This window comes from Dreissena polymorpha, chromosome 12, assembly GCF_020536995.1.
Source record: "Dreissena polymorpha isolate Duluth1 chromosome 12, UMN_Dpol_1.0, whole genome shotgun sequence".
Classification (NCBI taxonomy): domain Eukaryota; kingdom Metazoa; phylum Mollusca; class Bivalvia; order Myida; family Dreissenidae; genus Dreissena; species Dreissena polymorpha.
This window is the reverse complement of record NC_068366.1, coordinates 13,473,680-13,482,992: the sequence shown is the minus strand read 5'-3', so window position 1 is coordinate 13,482,992 and position 9,313 is coordinate 13,473,680. Positions and strand designations below refer to the sequence as shown.

Below are 9,313 nucleotides of genomic sequence, written 5' to 3'. Positions count from 1 at the left end.
TTGGATTTAGTTCCAGCTCCGACTTGCTATACAACTCTGACAGTTCGGCGCAACTCTTGAGTTATAAAACTATACCGATAGTTTCTCCATTTCAATCCCATATACAATTGCTTACTTTGCCAAAACGTTATACTTTATGTCGAACATTCTTCAATGGCTGCACTGCATGCATATAGTGGAGTGTGTCTTCATTGCCCAATACTTAATATTGTAATAGCTGCATTGCACGCATATTGCGGAATTCGTATTCATTGCCGATAGATGGCTGGATTTCATGCATATAGCGGAGTGCGTGGCCTTTGCCTGTTGCTTAAATAGCTTGATTTCACGCGTGTAAAGTGTAAGTATTGATATGCATTTTCTTTAGAATGCACACTGAATTTCGTTTAATATTTGGGCACCGAGGCAGATAATGAAAACCTTGCAAAATGAATTATGATCGGAAAATACGTTTCATCATTTTTTGTTATTGAATGCATTTAGTATACAATCAGTGGGTGTAGGATTATGCATCTGACAATGGATGTTGTTGGTTTTCTTGTCATATAGCAGAGAGCAGTGTGCACATTATGGTTAGAGCTAAAACATAACCAAAGCCTACCTATAACAAGAAGATTTCGCAAGACAAATTATATGAAGCCAGAGAAAAATTGCTATTCTTGCACAGCATGCATCGTCAGCTGACAATGATGTCCATTCAGTTGTCCCACTTATTTTCAATATAATATTACAAAAACTGCCAAAATAATGTGACGGTTATACACCAATAGGCCAAAAACGTCTTTCAAATGTTTTAACGGGTGTTGCAATACAGAAAATGATGTCAAACAATGCATAATACATGCATACTTATCGAAGAACAGTTTTCAGCAGATGTCCAGTCCCCGTTTAATCCGCACTTCAAACTTTGGGTTATATTTGCCTTGCCGTGGGTTGACGTGTTGTGCAGCCAGTATCCATCGTTTTACTTGAGTTGCACTTTTACGTCGTAAATCATCTCTGTAGCATTGCTAAGCGTAGGAATACCCAACCGCCAGTGGCTACCATCGGTGTGCTTGGTCGCGAGGGCCGGGCAGGCTATGCGAAATCTTATCAAATTAATAATTCGCGCAAACATGTATTCAAATAATTAATGCTGAGTCATTAGAAACAGCAAATAAGTGCGAACACATGTACCAAATGATAATACAGATTAAAGGTATATGAAAATAACACTTACAAACTATGTCATAGTATGCGTTGAGAACGTTTGTTTTTACCAAAAGTTCGTCTCATAACCGGTGTGTACATGTAACACATATTTTATCTTTTTTACTCAATCAAAGTGGATAAACGAGCGGTATAGCAATCCTAGAGAGGCGTTCGTATTGTCTGAACATGTAATCTTTCTGACAGTGTATATGGCTCACAACACAATGAATGTACACAGACAGTAACCCCATACAATTACATTCAAATATGCATATTAGCGAAGATTTCGTATAAAGAATGCCTGTCAATCATTGCCTTTCGGGCGAACACTCACGATGTGCAACCTCGATTGCGCAATTTCGGCTAAGTTTCAGCTCCGACTCGCTATACAGCCCTGACAGTTCAGCGCTTCCCTTGAGTTCTAACACTAAACCGATAGATTCTCCTTGTCAATCCCATTTACCATTGCCGACTTTGCCAAAACGTTATACTTTATGTCGAACATTCTTCAATGACTGCACTGCACGCATACAGTGATATGTGTCTTGAGTGCCCACTACTTACAAAGCTGCATTGCACGCAGGCATATTGCGGAATTCGAATTCATTGCAGATAGATAGCTGAATTTCATGCATTTAGCGGAGTGCGTGACCTTTGTCTGTTGCTTAACTTGCTGGATTGCACGCTTGTAGCGTATATGTTTTTAAATGACTTATGTGTAGACTGCAAAGTGTATTTCGTGCAATATTTAGGCGAGGATAGTTTTGAAGACGTTGTAGAATGTATTTAAATCGGATAATACGTTGCATCATGTTCCATTATTGAAAGCATTTAGTATACAATCGGTGGGTGGAGGATTATTCAACTGACAATGGCTGTTGTCGGTTTTCTTGTCTTAAAGCAAAGATCAGTGTGCACACTATGGTTAGAGCTTTAACATAACCAAACTTATTTATAATAAAAAACTTTCACATGACAAATGATATGTAACCGGAAAAATTGTTATTCTAGCACAGTATGTATCGTCAGATGACTATGACGTCCATTCAATTGTCTCACTTATTGTCAATATAATATTACAAAACCTGCCAAAATAGTGTGCCGGTTATACGTTAATAAGCCAGAAACGTCTTTCGAATGTTTTCACGGGTGTTGCAATACATAAAACGATGACAAACAATGCTCAAATAAATTCATACCTATCAAAGAACAGTTTTCAGCAGATGTCCAGTCCCCGTTTAATCCGCACTTCACACTTTGGGTCGTATTTGCGTTGCCATGGGTTGACGTGTTCTGCAACCAGTATCCATCGTCACACTTCAGTTGCACCGTTGCATCGTATTTCATCTTTGTAGCATTGCTTAGCGTAGCATTAGCCAACTGCCAGTGGCTACCGCCGGTGTGCTTGGTCATGGGGGCCGGGCAGGCTATAAGAAATGTTATGAAATTAATAATTCGCACAAACATGTGTTCACATAACTAATGCTGAGTTATTAGAAACACCAAACAAGTGCGAATACATGTACCATAAACCGCCGATTACATGGACATGTATATCTATATCTCAACAATCGATGACAGGCTTTCCCTTCAATGCGATATATTTTGATTTATTGCAAATCTCACAATATTGTATTCAGATATTGATGACAATGCGGCCCACGTTCCTGTCCGCATATTCTTCCCATAACTTCTTTGTTTTAATGTTCCTTTTGCATAAGCTACGTATTGATATCTCAACTCTAGTCACGACGTACACGTTCTGCCAATGCCAACTTGAGAAATCGAGAAAGGCGTTCCGATTGACTATTCTTGCGAAAACAAATCCGTGTGTCATACCCCGATTCAAAAAAAGTGCTGTGGACAATATAACAGTTTTAAATTTTACACAAATAGACAAACGCAACTAGTTCAGTAGATTTTATTCAGCAATTATTTTGAAATGCATATTTTTTTTGTTTAACACGCGCAAGATCTTGTCCTTGACCTAATTTATAATATCAGTTTTTTAGATTAAATGAGTATTTTTTGTCGGTTTCTTTACATGCATGTGTTTGTTTTGAAATATTAATGTTATAATAATAATTATTACTGTAATAGTCAAATCCTTCTGATTTATAAATAAATGAACTATCACAATGCACATGCGCTTTCTTAATAACGGGACTGTAGTGTAGTATATAGAGAATACTAGGTCGGTGCCGAATAAAGCAAAGTTTATTTTGCGAGGCTTAGAAAATCTGAACCACGAGCCTTGGCGAGTGGTTCAGATTTTCGTGCCGAGCAAGATAAACTTTGCTTTATTCGGCACCGACCTAGTATTCGATTTATCCCATCAATTTTCTTAGTCGTAAATTATTTCTTTAAACATAGAATAGGAAAATCGAACTAGACGGAAAATCCCAAAGATATTTTAAGCAAACATTGTTTCATTATTTTAATCGTGTCGAGCCTAATACATTACACAAAGATCAGTAACCAACCTGTTTTTCGTTTATCATACCTCTAAGTCCCCGATTTTTAAGAAATAATGAAAAAAAGACACTAAACAACTGCATCTTTAGCGTGAAACAACATGCATTGTGTCGTATGACGTATTAATAATGACGTCACGAGTACGCGCACTTAATATTTGTAAATAATGTTTATTTGCTTTTTGAGTTGCATTATGTGTAAAAACTATATTACATCTTGGTATCAAATTGTTTGTTTTGTTTAATCTGATTCGATTGTACTAAAAATGATAACTTTATAGTTGATTCCGAGTAATATGAACATTCTTCGCCGCGCGTGACAGCTATATTTCAGCACTGCTGAAATAAAGGTAAATTTATTCCACAGTGGTTTATTTCGACAATGCACGTCTGATGATGGGATAAAAATGTATATATTCTCATTGAAGTATGCACAATTTCGAATCCCAATGGAGGCATATGCAGACTTTTATATTGTTCGTATTATATGCATTTTTTCTTAACGGGTGTTCGTTTTAGACGTTTATGCAAACCAAAATTGTAAGCTCAACACTTAAGTAGCTATTTTTATTTTATTACAAATAACCTTTATATTTAATATTATTATTCGGAGCTAGATATCTGCGTTATCATGTTCACTCCTCGGTCGCTCCTGTGGGATTGCAAAATCCTCGTCAGATGATGTTGGTTACATGCTTGACTCAACTCGATCTCCAATATAATATGACGCTTCAAAATCATTAACATGTGGCGGTACTGCACGTCAGGTTGTTTTAGGTGTTTTATGTTTATCGCAGGTTTATGCTGTCTGTTATAATCGGCAGGACGATCTATATGTCATGCCGCCATCGAACACACTTGTCGAACGAGATTCAAAGATAGACATATTCATAAGTTTGTACGACTTTTATTCAAACGAGATTGTATTTTCAAAAAACAGCAACAATTACAAACAGCAAACTTGACAGACATATCAATTTTATTTCAGTCGTATGTTACCGATTTGTATTATGTGTCTTTGATAATTACACAATACCTTATTTCCACATTGGCAATAGTGTCCGGCGTCTTTGTAATAAATGTCGCCGGATTTGTGGACGGTCAGTGTCGCAACTGTCTAGTAGTGTTGTATTGTGACAGGGTGGATTTCACATCAAAATTTTAGTAAAGTTGTATGTAACCTGTTTTATGTGGTTACGTCTTTTGTGTAAATGTACGGTATTGTTTCACGAGCTCGCGCGCCAGAACAAATATGTCAAGAGACTAGTGAACATCTGTCAACTTTAAACTTCTTTAAATTATTAGGTATCATTATACAATAGCTTGCAGAGTAACATCACTTGCGGACACGGATTCGGAAGAAGCGCTGCGACGCCAGATTCCATAAATTTGTGAGTAAATGTGTGTTGAACTGTGTATATGTATGTATGTGTTTCACACATGTATTTGTGTTTTGAGATATGTATTTGCATGTCTAGGTCAGTCAGTCGGTCTGGTCGCCACAACATTATTTTTTATGGAAAGATATTATATTCTGTAATTAATCTTATGTTGTAATTAGTACTAATGCGTCAAATGATTGTTTCATCATTTGTTAATATATTTATCTATATATTGTTGTTATATTTGCTGTTATAAATACTTTTCATATATATCATATTATTTAACAGCAAGACAGCAATATTTATAATAATGTGTTATATGTTTGTTATTGTTAATTTGCAGGACGTTTATGATTCCTTCTTCGGATCAGAATGATTGTATTCCTGAATTAATTTATATTTATATAACACTGAACTGAAAAGAAATAAGTAAAGAAGAACCCACGACTTTGTGTTTTCCATTTAACCAAATAAACATTTGGAGGAAAAGTACATAAAGTTACAGTATATGTACAGTTCTTTGTGTTGGTTCATGACAATTACTTCAGTGGTCTTTGGCATCGTACGTATGTTCGCTAGACTTTGTTGGGTGGACAATATTCGCCTTCCCCTCAGCATTCAAACGATCACGCACAGACCTTTCACTTAGTTTTAGGATTTTTACTTCAACGATAAAGAAGTTATATTAAAGGCACACACACTTGGTGAATTAGAACATTAGTTCAATATGCCGCTTGTCTGAAGTGCACGAAACAGAGAGAAAAATAATCACTGCATATTTAGTATTAATGTAAATTTTATCATCACGAAAGAATCTTGGCGTGTCTAAAAAAGTCTAAAACATGAAAATCGTTTGATTTTGAGCATGTAAACTAATTTATTTTTATCTTAAACATTTGTAATTTTAAACTCAAAACGCTATCCGGAGGAGCTTCTAAAATATTATATTCCGACGAGAAAGAGTTGTAAAATACACATTACACGTTTATTTAAGCTTCATATGTATAAATCGCAAATGCGCGAGCTTTTCGTGCATGTTTTAACAAACAATAACATAAACACAATGGATTAAGCGTTAATGTTTATTTTTGTTATAATTAACATGTATGTACACTGAAGCTTATGAAAAGGACCGTTAAGTAATAAGTGTTTTACCCGAGTGTGTTTTGATTATTGCTAAACCACATTCTAATGTTCATCGGTTTCAGAACTTAATAACTAGTGTTTTTTATTGCAATGGCCATCGGATTCAATGCAGTATATTCGAAATAGATTGTTTTCAGGCGATAATTTTATCTATCCAAGAAGAGCTTTATTCTAATAATATTCTAACCAAAGATATTGCTTCTTTTAAAACACAGGGTGAAACCTAAGAAACATTCGCAAGTTTTCAATTTCAAAGCAAAATTAAAATACAACACAATATTGACAATTCAAATAAATTGTAATGGTTTTGATATGATATCGGTCCTATTCGTGTGACAATATTTCATTCTATTTTTAACATAAGTGAATCAACAATCAAACGGAAAGTGAGGCAGTTGTTACCTGTCAAAGATGATGTTTTGGATAGATATTTACAATTGCCTTCCTATCAGGCATGGAGTGGTTTACCGGGCGCATGGATCCGGATTTTAGTGGTCGACGGGATCAATTCACGAGATTTATCAGTCCAAACTAAACCAGGAGCAATGTTACTGCTGACACAGAAATGTACATTGTTAGCACACGCAGATAGTCATCGATACTATAGGGAATATAAGACATGCCGTAACATGACACCTGAACAGCGAAAGACAGACAGTTAATCAAGATACGTCTTCATACTTAAGTATAAACATTGTTTTCTGTTTACTTTACGCACATCTGTGCCGAATGATAGCACCAATAGGTGCGGACCTTCCCTTTACAAAGTATAGTATTATGTTAGCAGATAAAATATTAACATATGGACTCTCACTTAGTACAACCTATGCTGATGCTAATATGAGATGTAATGCAATGATCCAACTACCATATATTCATCATTCGGTTCGCTTGGGGTTGCAACTGATAACGTTTTTTTTTCATGTAAACTTACCGCCTAGAATTAAGGCAGCACTTTAATCGGTAATAATAGCAACATAAACAAAGGCATCAATATACACAAACAGATCATAAAAGTATCAATTATGCGCAAATTAAAACAACTTACATTATATGTAGTGCCAGCAAAACTATTATATTTATCCAAAGCTTCAAACACGTTTACGGTTATTGCAAATGAGTAAGTTTTTTAAGGACAACGCCGAGTATTCCGAAATCGAAAATACGCTTTCGACTATCTCCGGAATCCTCTGTCATAGGGTGAGTATATTGTCATAGGGTGATTATATTGTCATAGGGTGATTATATAGATTTTATATTTTAAAAGTTCTCTCTTAGAAATCTTCTAAGTTCCAAGCCACTATCTTTAAGTCGGCATTGTCAATTGGTATTAGTATTGTAGTTGAAGCATTGGTAGTGTGTTTAACCACTATTGTTATAGTTCATGCTAACACCGTTTATGCGCACGAGCACGGAATTTTTTATCAATTGCGCCACTTTTCAAACAAGACAGCGGCACTCAGATAGATAGACGCCATTTCTATGTGCTCAGCATTTAGCAGTTATATTTACATATATCTGCAGGTATTTTATATTATTATTATTATTATTATTATTATTATTACTGTTATTATTAATAATAATAATAATAATAATAATAATAATAATAATATTATTATTATTATTATTATTATTATTATTAGTATTATTATTATAATTATTATTATTATTATTATTATTATTATTATTATTAGTATTATTATTATTATTATTATTATTATTATTATTATTGTTATTATTATAAGTATTTATATATTGAAATAATATTATGTTGTTAAACATGTCGATGCGATTGCATTGTTTGCATTGTTATATGTTTGCTATATTGAAGTGATTTATCATCTAATTCTTAACATTAATCCATTTATCTTCATATTATAATTTAATGCTTTTTTTGCAGATTAATTTACATGTATTGTCTGCACGGGAAATTACATATACAAACATCAACCGTTGTTGGTATTATTCTCCACCCACTACGGCTGGCGAGGCCGGCAACACCTCCGCGATCTAGATCTCGTGTCTAATCATCGACTATCTCTGGAACCTCCGTATGATAGATCGAATCGTAAATTCAAAACGTCGGCGTTCGATTTGATAACCATTTTTTTTTATCAAATGTTTGTTTTGATTATTTCTCCACAAATGACCGCAAATTGATGTCGATGGTAACAAAAATTATGTTTGTTACGATGTACTAGATTGACTGAATTCGATTTTAGAGACATACGTAAATCATTTTTAACATGACACAAACCCTTATCAGGAACAACTTTGAGCTTTACATGTGTACTCATAAAAGCTCAAAGCATTCAATAATAAGAAATGTAGAATGAAAAGTTGCGAATTTCCGACATTTTGCTGTTATTCGGAACACTAGTTCTAGACACAGTATACGTGTAGAACAGTTGATTGCTAAATAAAGAATCTATAGATGTTTTAATACAGTGTGGCGACATCCGAGACAGTTTTTGATGTGACTGTTTTGTCAACGAAAAGCATTGGAGCTTATTTTAAAAAGACTCGTCATAAACTGTTACACGTCGTCGGCGCGTCAACCTGTTATAAAATAATTACTTCGTGCATAAACTTGAAAATCGTTGAGTTATCCCCTGTTTATACGTTTTTCATGACTTACCTTTAAGAACGTTTGCTTATATAACAGAGAAGACAACGTTAAAACTAAAAACATACCATACTGTTTAACGTATCAGTATCATCATGTGTTTTAACACAATATTTTGATATTCATATTATCAAAATCGCGATTATATGCACCAAGAATCTGTGTTATGCTTCAATAAACATTTATCATAATTACAGTTTACTACATATCTAAACGTCATAATTGCCTACAAAGATTGCTTACTATTAATTATCCTGGTGTTCATCATATAATATATCTAAAACTTATACATAACAATTTGTATACAAGGCTGTAGATTTCGCGGTAGATTGCTCACTTTAAGCACACACAAACTCTAAGAAATTACAAAATGCTACATTTTCCATTCAATGCGGCAATTTACTGAAAACAATGGAGGAAAACCAGCGATGCGATTACTCACATCGTCTCATCTTACATCAAATTATAAAATGACTCGTTTCCTAAAATAGTTT

General features: G+C 34.4%; 1 long non-coding RNA gene across 1 annotated transcript; it reads left to right on the top strand.

Annotated features, from left to right (window-relative positions):
- The first annotated feature begins 4,912 nt into the window (after window positions 1–4,912).
- LOC127853962 (uncharacterized) lies at window positions 4,913–5,487 on the top strand. The gene is made up of 2 exons (XR_008036813.1): window positions 4,913–5,056; window positions 5,391–5,487. It is a non-coding gene; the product is annotated as an uncharacterized LOC127853962 (long non-coding RNA).
- The last annotated feature ends 3,826 nt before the right edge of the window (window positions 5,488–9,313 follow it).